Source organism: Haliotis rufescens, unplaced genomic scaffold (genome assembly GCF_023055435.1).
Source record: "Haliotis rufescens isolate VD_foot unplaced genomic scaffold, xgHalRufe1.0.p SCAF_12, whole genome shotgun sequence".
NCBI classification, from domain to species: domain Eukaryota; kingdom Metazoa; phylum Mollusca; class Gastropoda; order Lepetellida; family Haliotidae; genus Haliotis; species Haliotis rufescens.
In genome coordinates, this window is record NW_025963802.1 from 29,264,593 (window position 1) to 29,278,640 (window position 14,048).

Genomic DNA, 14,048 nt, shown 5'->3' on the forward strand with positions numbered 1-14,048 from the left:
TGGATTGTGATATTATGTTTTGACAAGTTGATGAAACTGAACATCAATTGGAGAATATCTAACACTTATATGTTCATGACATTTATAAAAACAATTATAATATAGATTTCTTTGGTCAAAGATTTTAAAAGCTTGATGTTTGTCTTCTCTGAGGTCTTTCACAGAGCTAAAGCTTTTGTGGGAGGTGTCAAGACTTTCAAATTAAGACCAATTTTTCACTCTTAAGATGAAATGAAACTATTCAAGAATCATCTTATAAGCCAGAAGGCACCGAAGGATGAAGCTATGTGAAAATGTTCATGACAATGAGTTATTTTGAGGATCTGATGATCAGTAGCACTCTAATTCAGATTCTGCAGATGTGCCATGGAAAGGCCTTCAATTCAGATTCTGCAGATGTGCCATGGAAAGACCTACAATTCAGATTCTGCAGATGTGCCATTGGAAAGGCCTCCAATTCAGATTCTGCAGATGTGCCATGGAAAGGCCCTCAATTCAGATTCTGCAGATGTGCCGTGGAAAGGCCTCCAATTCAGATTCTGCAGATGTGCCATGGAAAGGCCCTCAATTCAGATTCTGCAGATGTGCCGTGGAAAGGCCTCCAATTCAGATTCTGCAGATGTGCCATGGAAAGGCCTCCAATTCAGATTCTGCAAATGTGCCATGGAAAGGCCCTCAATTCAGATTCTGCAGATGTGCCGTGGAAAGGCCTCCAATTCAGATTCTGCAGATGTGCCATGGAAAGGCCTCCAATTCAGATTCTGCAGATGTGCCATGGAAAGGCCTGCAATTCAGATTCTGCAGATGTGCCATTGGAAAGGCTTTGAATTTTCCTTGCTTATTGTCATCTCAAGTAAATAAATAGTTTAAAACATTGAAGAGTACTTACATGCCCCTTTGATATGGTTGCAAACATCTCACTGATGTGGTAAATCAGCCATTCTCACTCCCATCCCAGCCTTATGTTAAGATATATTTGTTAATTACTTGTAAGTGCATTCTTATCAGTTTACAAAGTATCAAAGGTGCAAATGTCTAGGCATATAATGTTTTGGCATATCTCACAAAGATAAATATTCACCTGTAACACAATTTGTTATTATTTCTTTTTTTATTTTTGTAAAACTAAACACACCATCCTCACCAACATGCCTCATGTAGTGACATCACAGTATGTGTGTGTGTGCGTGCGTGCGTGCGTGCAAGCTCAGTACATCAATATCTCCTTCACAGTTGTGACATGCTGCAGTGGAGACCTTATATTCAATGGCGGTTTATGGTTTGCCCGAGTTGCTTGAAGAGACTGATTCTTATAAAAAAAAGTTCTGATTGATCCAGCTTCCGCTGTCTTGTGGCCAATGAGGAATTTCCCTTTCCCCCCAGAGGCCAAATATTTTCTTACATAAAACGTTTTTACAATATTTTATCAAACAGTGAGAGAATATTTAACACTGCTATTCCATCTATATATCATTGCAACATATAAATAATAAAGTTTGCACCAGGCAAACTAGTGACTGAAAGCATGAGCAAGGATCCACACCACTGGGGCATGACAACATGCAATCAGACAAGTCACAGAGACTGTCGACCCAGTCATAAGTAAGATGGTTACTGGGGACCATTTTCACTCTGGAATATAAGGGATTGAACATATACAGCCTGAGACAATGCCTATGTGCAATACCTGATCCAGTATACAAGACAACATGGACCATCCGAAGGTCTCCTTTCTATGTACTGTCTACTTGGTTTGGAAGTATTTGGATGGTTGCTAGAGGTTACATTTTATCTTGAAAATATACTGAACAACAAAAGTTCCCGTGACGTTGAATATGATTTAATGCAAAGTTATGTCTTTTTTACCAAATCTGAAACAATTTCGGTTTGCAACAGATAAATGACTCCTGTAAGTATTCAAATGGTTGAATTTGCCATACTGATTTTAAAAAAAACAACTGTCAGTTTATAAATCAATAGGTGTGTGTCCACCTGTTTGCATCTTCCCGAAGCAAGAGAGTTAACTGACTTTAAAAGTCCAGTTTCCACCCTTGCCGAAGTAGGCTTGAATTACTGGGTTCGATCGTAGCGCCACCAGTGGCTATTACCAGTTATGTCCCCTCTAAGCCTCTCCTATGGACCAGTGAGATTCCACCTCTCGTATCACTTGCGTTTGCTTCACCCAAAATGGTTGCGCCCAGTCAGGACGATCTGATCGATAATCAAGATCTATATTATGATAAAACGGGTCTTACATCGCGAAATGCATCAAATCACGTGAGCTCCTTGATTAAAAACGTGAAAAGATTTGGAAAATATCTGCTGACAACGAGTTGGCGGTGCACATGCTTGGCAAATCCTGCAATCGACCGAAATCTGCCCGACAGTTTACGAACCGGATTTCGATTTCGGTGTGCGATTTTGATTGGACTATGCATAGACTCGTGAGTCCAGAAAAAATATAACTCCATAATACCAACCTAGTTCGGCAAGGGTGGAAACTGGACTTTTATAGTCAGTTAACTCACTTGCCTCGGGAAGATGACCTGTTTGCGATGCAAGCAACACATCTTCGTCTCATGGAATGGACCAGGCGTCGCACTAAGTCCTGTGGGGTATCTGTCCATATCTGCTGGAGCATGTTTCGAAGTTCCTGGAGTGTCCGTGGAACACATGGTTGACATCGAAGGCGCCGATCCTTCTCATCCCACATGTGCTCGATTGGTGTGGGGTCAGGGGAGCAAGCCGGCCAGGGGATGACATTCACGTTGTTTTGTTGAAGAGAATCCTGAACAAGTTGAGCAATATGAGGCCGGGCGTTGTCATGTTGAAAGGCAATGCCTGGGCCATGACGACGCAAAAACGGTAGAACAACAGGGCCGATGATCTCGTCGCGGTAGAGCTGTCCATTGAGATTTCCCTCTACCACTATCAAACGGGTCCTCTGTCTTGCTGTAATCCCACCCCAAACCATAACGCTGCCGCCCCCGAACCGATCTTCTTCCATGACACAATGATTGACGTAACGTTCACCTCGACGTCGGTACACTCGAATCCGTCCATCGATGTGGCTTAGGTGAAAACAGACTCGTCAGTGAATACAACTTGTCCCCACTGCATGGCCATCCAGCGTAGACGCTGTTTGCACCACTGTAGACGTGCCTGACGGTGGTTTCCTGTCAAAATGGGACGTCTGGCGGGTCTTCTGGCGACAATCCCTGCACATCTGAGGCGACGACGTACGGTTTGTGAAGATATTCGTCGAAGGCCAGGGATGCTTCTTGCAGTCACTGTTGCTGGCTGGAATCGATTTCGTAGGTGTGTTGTTCGAATCCAGTTGTCTCGTCGATTATTGATTTCGCGTGGCCTGCTACTACGAGGATGGTCTCTGACTGCATTCGTTGCACTGCTAACGTTGCCATAAACACCAAATGGTGTTTCTGTGGACGTTAAATACCCATTCTTGGGTAGTAAAATGCATGGGGCTTGCATAAAAGTCAACTTTTGCATGGAATGCATGCTTATCTGTAGCAGTTGCGTTTTTATGCCTGAAAACGGGAAAACATAGTTGGAAAAATGCTAGTGTGAAATGAAACCCGAAGACATGAAAGTTGAACCGAGCGGGAAACACTAACAGGCGAGCAAGCCTGCACGTTTGCTGTTTCATTCATTCTCATCCTTCAGTTCAAAGTGTAGTTTGGACAATGAATATGCATGAATGTCGCTAAATGTCCTGTGCATGACGATACACGTGAGCAGAAAGGGAGTTCCCTCGAATGTAATATTGGGATTCCCCGACATTCCGCAGTAATAAAAGTAGTGCGTCTCGGTGGGCGTGGCTTATTTTTTTACATTCATTGGGGAATGAATGCAATAACACGTGACCATGCAGGAATTTCAACGAACACAACGAAAATTTAATTAAAATGGTATGAAAGTTATTTGACTAACTCTTAGTCTCTAAAAATATTTAATTTTGATAGAAACAAATAACTCCATCTGAATTGAAATGGAGCCTCAGTGAGATGGGAGATTCAGAACAATCTAGACTTGCATCATTTAGGACTATAGCAATACAGAATAGCATCTGGGCAGAATGCAAAATAATGTGGTTCAGGGACCGAGACGACTAGAACGTCTAGGCTGTTTATTTCAACAATTGCATGTTTGCTACTTATGACAACACGAAATGTTGCAAAGAGACTGATAAAATGTGTCCCCAAAAGCTAATGTAAGAGGTTTTCAGGAAGCGTTTTCTATTATCGAACATAAGCAGGTCTTTGGGCCAGGCTGATTTCATGGGAGATGTAGATAAAAAACAGTATTGACATAAAAAATATCATGTTGGATCTCCGGATAACTCATAATTAGATTTTCACTTGAAGTTCAAAACATCGACCATTTTCACTCATTTAAGCCACACTTGTAGATTTGACCATTTCAGAAGTCTGGAACTTGCAAGTGTAAGGAATGAACATGATTAGATGCCAACCATTTTACATGTCTGATAATTTTCATACCAATATTTTATATTTTTCCGCAAAGAATCCATGGATTGTTTTAAATTTAAATAGGGTGGTCAAAGTTCATCAGAATTCACCTGATGCGACCTCCCGTGGAGGGTTGATTATCTGCATAAAACGCATCTCCACACAAGTTGAAGGCAGAAAGCAGGTAGTAATTAATTACCAGTTCATGGTCACAGCATCACTACGAATCCACTCCAGGACAACTCCCAAAGTACCACTATGCTTGTATCATGCATCTGCAAGTTCTAATTGTTTGTTCGACTGACTGACAGTCAAGCAGGGCTCGATTTAGCTACACAAGACAGGCAGACGTGCAACCTGTTATTGGAAAATGCAACCTTATACTTACGTCTACATGCACGAAGTGCATGTCAAAAACCTTCAATTTCTTTCCAGACTAACCCTTACTTGGTCACACAAAATCGATCTTTGAACACACCCACTACCTCTAAAGTTTATTCACCATACATACTACATGTACATCACTAATCCCTGTGTTAAGTGTAATTTGTCATGCTTTCTTGGATTTGATGTCATCATAGTGTTGGGACTTCAAGATTATGTGCACATGTTCCTGTTACGTCATTAACTTTTGGAACATTGGTCAATCTGTCAATAACTTTCCTAAACTTTACACATCTCTGAAACCATATACATGTATCATCATGAAACTGGTATTTATCGTTGATAAAAGTGGAAAAAGTCCTCGGCAAGCCTCGGAGTTTCCCACTTTTATTAACTCGTGTTGATATATTTGATATCAAAAGACACTCTGGTGAGATTCTCTATATATGTGGTTTAACGTCCATGAAATCCCAAATAATGCTTATTCCAATGAGACAGGCTAGGTCACTGACAAAGATTGTACAGGTACCAATACATCTCCCATGACCAGGTATCAATTCTAGGCTGTATTAAAAAGCGCGCTGGCGCATCGCGTCATCTGCACAGCAGCATACTCTTTGCATTCCTTCAGGATTGGTGCTGCAGCTACAGCAGCCTGTAACGGAGTGAGTTCAGATTTGATACAGCACTTTGGTATGTGGGGGGCAGAATGTTAAAAAAAAGCTATACCTGCAAACATTTAAATCCAAACCATGCAAGAACATTTTTCTTCCTGTTTATTTGTGTTTTCAGTATGGTTGGTGGGGTCCAGCTGCCTGACCTAGGCGAGGCAGCACCTACAGGACAGTGACTTCGGTATCCTGTGGAGATGTCTCTGGTTGGCAGGAGCGGCATGAGATGGGAGGAGCTGACCAAGCTGGAAGATGCCCAGGTCAAGTCGATGTGGACACAAACGAAGGCTGTGGTGATTAATCTTGGTTCCAACGACCTAGGCGGGGTAACCACGTGCCAGATCAGGCTGACACTCCTGAGGATACACCTTGTCCTCCCTGGTGCTGTCCGTCTGTGGTCAGATATGCTGCCACGGAGGTACTGGCATGTGGCCAAGCAGAAGCTGAATAGGCAGGCGGAGAACAGGGCCCGCGAGCTTGCGGGGATACGGGTTCCCCACCCTACCTTCAACCAACAAGACCAGCAACTGTACATGCGTGACGGGTTCATTTGTCACCACTTGGCATCTTTGTACAAAACATTCACAGCTCCTTGTTCGCAGTACGCTTATAAGGAAACTATTTCTCTATATGATAACACGATGGGTGTACGTGAGCGTGCATGGTCGTGGGTGTGGGGTAGCCCCTTGCTGCTTTAGGCGGGGTGCTGGTGGACTGCATTACAAGTTACATTTGGCATCCCAAATAATAAAAATATATGATAGGGTTTGCCCGCGATAAGTAGGGACCAATTTACCTATTCAACTTTGATGCGGATGGTCAGCTTGGCCCTTATGTGACCATTTCATCCAAATAACATTTCTTGTCTTAATTTGAAGTTTTCCTATCGCGCAGGATAACAGAGCCTGGCCTAATAGTGTCATGTCCTTTATAATGCATGTTTAAATGACATAGGTCAGGTGATTGACGACGATTGTGCAGGTTCCAAATACATATACAAATAAGCGCAATCTTTTGAACTAAATTACATGCGTTAAGTATTCAACAAGACTGATTTTGCTCTACTGGACATTTTCACTACATGGGTGAGCAGTGTTTTACTTGCAAGTATAATATTATTTGACAAGATTACCATGAACAAAGACACGTACACGTTTCATACACGTTTGGCGACTGTCATAACTGCTTGATCAACTTGTGTAAACAAACTGACCTCACTTGAATCAAAACTTTATCAGAAGCACTGTCTAAAACTAGCACTCAAGTTAGATTCTTTATTGTGAGCTGTGGGGCGCACGGGTGGCCCAATCATCTAAGGCACCGCAATTCGCTGTGCAGAACCTATAATCCTTACACATCCTCTGTCTCTATTACATCATTGTCAAATTCCTGTATTTTATCTGCAATCACACTACAGCCAAATCTTTAGATTTTCAATAGAAGTCCTCTACACAGTCAACAACACACAACTAGTTGTGATCGAATTAGAACCATCAGCTTGCAAAGGCGGAAAAAATCTTCACTTCTTTCCTTTGTGTTCAACTTTTCTGTCTCGTTTCTCGAGCACTTATTAGTTTAACATTGTTTTCAACTAATTCAGGAGTCTTCTTAGTAAGTGGTTAATTGGCTGGTACTCACATAAGTATCAACGTGTGTGTGTGTGTGTGTGTGTGTGTGTGTGTGTGTGTGTGTGTGTGTGTGTGTGTGTGTGTGTGTGTGTGTGTGTGTGTGTGTGTGTGTGTGTGTGTGTGTGTGTGTGTGTGTGTGTGTGAGTCCGTTCCCCTAGCAACATGGCGTCCTAGGCCTCTCCTCAACTTGCAAATCATGTTGGCATTTCACGATTCTGGAAGACCCTCATCCATCCGCCTGCAAGTGAAGGGATGTCCTTTGTTTTGAAGACAAGCGTTGTGTGCAGTGTGCCTCCATCTCCATGTCGGCTTTTAATAACGACAGAATTCATCAATAAAGCCAAGATCAAGGAGGCAAGCTAGAGCTCAGCAGCTCGGAGTCAGCCTGATCATAAACGACATTGATATAGCAGAAGAGGTCATCAACCTGGAGGTCGGTATGACCACAGATTCTGACCATATTACCAATCATCCTGTCGTTTCAGATACTAACCTGGCTTTCTCTATGGACTCTGATTTACGTCTACCGATTTTCAATATAACACCAACTCAGGGTCCATTGGGAGAGTGTCTTTTGTCATACACTGAAAATTGGAAGCAGATCATGTCCGACGACTGGATTCTCAACGTCATTTCAAGGGGATTACAAGCTACAGTTCCTTTATCATCTTCTACTTGTTTCCCACCCAGTAGGCCAAGGATTCTGGAAGGGATCAAATTACGAGTAGCCGAACTAGCCATTGGGACAGAGACTTCAAGACAGTTGACAGCCGTGATTTCTACTTTCCAGTGTTCTTAGTCCTGAAGAAGAAGTCCCCGGACATGAGGATGATTATAGATCTCAAGGTCCTCAACAAATCCTTCATAGTCCTGCCTCCTAAGTTCATTTCGGAAATTATGTTCAAGCCTCAGCCTAGATCTGCAAGACACCTATCTCCATGTGCCCATTTATCAAGCATCGCAGAAATATCTTTGCTTTGCATTCAACAGAAGAAGATACGAAATCCTTCATTTGAGATGTCCATAGCACTTTGGCTATTCACGAGACTCAGGACGACCTCTGTGGTCTAGTGGTAGAGCATCAGGAAAGGTCTGGAGTTCGATTCCCAGCCTATTATACCCAAAGACGTCAAAAGATCGTACTTTTTCTTGTCCTGTCTCATGCCCAGCATAAAGGGGCAAAAACAAGGACTGGTCGACTCAGAGTCAGTGTACTGTGTCTGAGTGGTGTATTCATGTTAAACTGGGGCATAGTATCTCAGTGGGCTAACACTACAAATCGGCATCAGTCAGGACTAGTATAAGCAGCCACACATACACGTGCATGCACGTCGCTATATGTGTTCATGACGTCCAACCCCATTTTATCTCAGAGTGAGGATCCCATCATCAGTATCATCCACTTACAGTTAGTTTGTCTACATGGATATTAAGACAACCTCTTAGCGGCAGATCAAGACAGATCCCGGCTTCAACAAATCAAGATCTTCTTGATTCATCTGATGACTTCCTTACACATGCAACCAAATCAGAGATCATCAAAACACAGCATACTGGGGCCCGTTTCAAGTTACAATTGATTACAAAAGATTGTTTTCCCAAGACATCAACGATGATCAGCATGGTAACATCTTGGCCATAAAGGATATGACCTACAGAGGAAGATGAATAATACGCCCTCGTTGAGATATCATCCCTGGATCCTCTCATTCAGATACCAGACAACTTGTGTCAGGAACTCAACTGGTGGACTCACAGACATCATGTCAAACCGGAATTCCTCCAGTAATCCCGGCACCTGAACATCATCTATTCACAGATGCATCCGACACAGGTTGGGGAGAACATATGGACGACCTCAAGATCCAGGGCTTATAGAACGCATCACATCAACTGCCTAGAAATGAAGGCAATCTTTTATGCTCTCAGGGCCTGGAAAGTTCATCTATCTCACTCCTCAGTCCTCATAACCACAGACAATACCACAGTGGTTGCTTACATACGGACGCAAGGTGGAACTTTATCCACGTTTCGTAGAAACTCTTGTCTGGCCTGTCCAAAATGTTCTCCACAGAGACTATGACATCAGTCAAGTCCAAATGGGGTCCGACTAGAACTTTCTTCATGTTTGGCAACAAATGGTAGTCTAGCGAAGCCAGATCAGGAGAATTAGGTGAGTGTTGCAGAAGTTCAAAGCCACAGTTGTGGATTCTTGTCATGACAGTGACTGATTGTGCACTGGCGTGTTGTCCTGATAGAAAAACACACCTTTTCACAGCTTTCCATTTCTCTTCGTCTTAATTTTCCTCACAATTGCCTCACAAGTGCAGCTGAATATGCTCCGTTTATTGTTTGGCCTTTTGGAAGACAGTCCTCCCAGATGACACCGTCCATATCCCAAAACAAAGATGCCGTAACATTTCCAGCTGATGGGACAGCCTTGGCCTTCTTTTGTGGTGGTGATGTCCCATGCTTCCACTGATTTGATTGTTGTATGATCGGGTATAAATGCATTCATTGTAATCTCATAAAGACAATGGGTTGAGGATTTGGATTGTCTGTGCACTGCGGCACTCCTTGTACAATTCATCCGTTGTAGTTCAGAACTACTTAAATAGTATGTACTGAGGCAACCATTTGTAATTGTTTACAATAAAAAAACTACTTCTTTGTTGCTCTGGGCACTTTCACTGGTTGTTTTGTTTTCAATCTCACAAACAAGAGAATGTATGTGCTTGGTTACTAAGGAGAGAGATGGAAATAGTTATGTCACTTCCGGAAAAAAAGCTATGGTGGAAAATGGGTCCGTGATGTTTATCTTAGAATACAAGATGCTACGCGGTAAATTTCAAAGAGCGATGCAGGACGAAGCCTGGTTTATTTCACGATAAAACATTGTTCTATCTTGTCGTCATTTCTGGAGAATCGAACATGCGCTCGCAACCCGACATCGTAAATTGGACGACATAATTTTTGAGAGGGAAGCATTGTTCGCCGTAGATGTAGCTGAGCAACGTACATAAACACAGTGGTGGAACAATCCCATCCCAAAGTGGAAGATATATGACAATCAGTATTAGAAGAGAAAAACTTACAGATAATCGACGCGAGGGAAATACCAAACTACACCCACCTGTTCATAAAATTACCCTGTCCGACATTGCCAAGGACGGACTCTATTCAGGGAGTCATCATTATTAAGATTAAGTTAACTATTGTTAAAGCATCTATTTTTGTCAGCATCCTTAAAGAGGCTGTACATAATGTTGATATCTCATATAAGAAATATATGACTCATGGTCGTTGTTTATCTTACAATAAAACACTGCAGGGAGAAAACACCAGTTGGGGCTGCGCCAATCATGGTTTATTCTCCCTGCAGTGTTTTATGTAGGATAAATTACTCCCAGTCTTCGTTAATTTCTTAAATAGAGATATACTACACTGGGTAATCCAGGATTGGGAGAGGATGTGGGAATGACCTCTTCACCGCATTCCCAGATAAGGGGGCCTGTAAAATAGTCTATTCTTGAGAAGACAAACCAGTGATTGATATTATATGCAGCTGCCAACGCTGTTGGGGCATGATGACACTCAGTCAACCAAGTCACCAAGTCTGACCACACTATCCATTTGGCCGCGTCTTATGACAAGCATTGGTTGTTGTTGCCATACAATAACACAGAATCTCCACAGATGACACGTATTTGTAAAAACTGTATCACAGAATACTTTTAAAAAAATGATTATATCCTTTCAAACAGTAAATACATTAGCAGGCAACGGTTAGTGTGCAGTGATGAGGGTCCTTCTTTGAAAACTGGCAGTTTTGAACTTGAATGGAAAATTGTAAATATGAGCAAGTCTGAGATGGAAGATGATTTTTTAAATTCTCCTGATGAAATCTGCTTGGGTCAAAACCTGCTAATATTAAAATATTAGCAAAACAGCTCCTCATAAAGTATTTTTCATACAGTTTACCCTCACCTTGTCAACATGCAAGTGTTGATTTGAATCAGTCTAATTCTCATTCATATGAACACATCATCTTCCCAAGGAAAGGGAGTTAACTGGCTTCAGTCCAGTTTCCACCCATGCCGAATTAGGCTGGAATTATGGAGTTATATTTTGGCTGGGCTAAGGAGTCTATGCATAGTCCAATCAAAATCGCATAACGAAATCGACAACCGGTTCGTGAACGGACGTGCCGATTTCAGTCAATTGACGGATTTGCAAAAATGTGTACCGTCAACATGCTATCAACAGAAATTTTCCAAATCTTTTCACGTTTTTAGTCAAGGTGCTTCGGAACGTTAGACCTGTTATATTACAATATAGATCTTCATTATCGATCTGATCGTCTTTACTGGGTGCCGCCATTTTCTTTTGAAGCAAATGCAAGTGATGCGAGGTGGAATCATAACTTGTAACAGCCACTGGTGGCGCTAAAATCTAGCCCAGAAATTCCAGACTAGCTCAGCAAGGATGGCAACTGGACTTTTATAGTCAGTCAACTCCCTTGCCTCATGAAGATGATGAACACATATGATAAGATAAACAATGATTTGAAAACATTTTCCAGATTCTGGAGGGTCCTTCAACAATTGATAAGATATACAAAATAGTAATGCTTGTTCATGTGGACATCCCTATGAGCACAACACTCCCTTCTGTTGCGGATGAAGATGGCATTCACATGTTATACAAATTGTACTCCTCTTCCAGTCTTTGTACTGTTGTACAACTGTTCTCCATGGCAACACAACACCATCTGATTAAATCAACTGTCACAAAAGTATTCAGTTTCTTATTCAATAGATGTAAAATATGTTTCGTTTATCACTTTATAAAATGCATGCAGTATGTAAAAAGTATTTTCTGAAACCACAGTATATAATAAACAATTGCAAATGAGATGTCTTAGGATAATACATTGGCTCTGCCACTATAACCAGGGAACTTTGTACTGTGGAAATCCGTTCTCGGAAAATCATGGCATTATAACCAGGGAACTTTGTACCGTGGAAATCCGTTCTGAGAAAAACATGGCATTATAACCAGGGAACTTTGAACCGTGGAAATCCGTTCTGAGAAAAACATGGCATTATAACCAGGGAACTTTGTACCGTGGAAATCCATTCTGAGAAAAACATGGCATTATAACCAGGGAACTTTGTACCGTGGAAATCCGTTCTGAGAAAATCATGGCATTATAACCAGGGAACTTTGTACTATGGAAATCCGTTCTGGGAAAATCATGGCATTATATCCAGGGAACTTTGAACGGTGGAAATCCGTTCAGAGAAAAACATGGCATTATAACCAGGGAACTTTGTACCGTGGAAATCCGCTCTGAGAAAATCATGGCATTTATAACCAGGGAACTTTGTACTGTGGAAATCCGCTCTGAGAAAAACATGGCATTATAACCAGGGAACTTTGTACTGTGGAAATCCGTTCTGAGAAAAACATGGCATTATAACCAGGGAACTTGGTACTCTGGAAATCCATTCTGAGAAAAACATGGCATTATAACCAGGGAACTTCGTACTGTGGAAATTCGTTCTGGGAAAATCATGGCATTATAACCAGGGAACTTTGTACCGTGGAAATCCGTTCTGAGAAAAACATGGCATTATAACCAGGGAACTTTGTACCGTGGAAATCCATTCTGAGAAAAACATGGCATTATAACCAGGGAACTTGGTACTCTGGAAATCCGCTCTGAGAAAATCAAGGCATTTATAACCAGGGAACTTTGTACTGTGGAAATCCGCTCTGAGAAAAACATGGCATTATATCCAGGGAACTTTGTACCATGGAAATCAGTTCTGAGAAAAACATGCCATTATAACCAGGGAACTTTGTACCATGGAAATCCGTTCTGAGAAAAACATGCCATTTTAACCAGGGAACTTTGTACCATGGAAATCAGTTCTGAGAAAAACATGCCATTATAACCAGGGAACTTTGTACAGTGGAAATCCGCTCTGAGAAAATCACGGCATTATAACCAGGGAATTTTGTACTGTGGAAATCCGCTCTGAGAAAACATGGCATTATAACCAGGGAACTTTGAACCGTGGAAATCCATTCTGAGAAAAACATGGCATTATAACCAGGGAACTTGGTACTCTGGAAATCCGCTCTGAGAAAACCATGGCATTTATAACCAGGGAACTTTGTACTGTGGAAATCCGCTCTGAGAAAAACATGGCATTATATCCAGGGAACTTTGTACTGTTGAAATCCGCTCTGAGAAAAACATGGCATTATAACCAGGGAACTTTGTACCATGGAAATCCGTTCTGAGAAAATCATGGCATTATAACCAGGGAACTTTGTACCATGGAAATCAGTTCTGAGAAAAACATGCCATTATAACCAGGGAACTTTGTACAGTGGAAATCCGCTCTGAGAAAATCACGGCATTATAACCAGGGAATTTTGTACTGTGGAAATCCGCTCTGAGAAAACATGGCATTATAACCAGGGAACTTTGAACCGTGGAAATCCATTCTGAGAAAAACATGGCATTATAACCAGGGAACTTGGTACTCTGGAAATCCGCTCTGAGAAAATCATGGCATTTATAACCAGGGAACTTTGTACTGTGGAAATCCATTCTGAGAAAAACATGGCATTATAACCAGGGAACTTGGTACTTTGGAAATCCGCTCTGAGAAAATCATGGCATTATAACCAGGGAACTTTGTACTGTGGAAATCTGTTCTGAGAAAAACATGGCATTATATCCAGGGAACTTTGTACTGTTGAAATCCGCTCTGAGAAAAACATGGCATTATAACCAGGGAACTTTGTACCGTGGAAATCCGTTCTGAGAAAATCATGGCATTATAACCAGGGAACTTTGT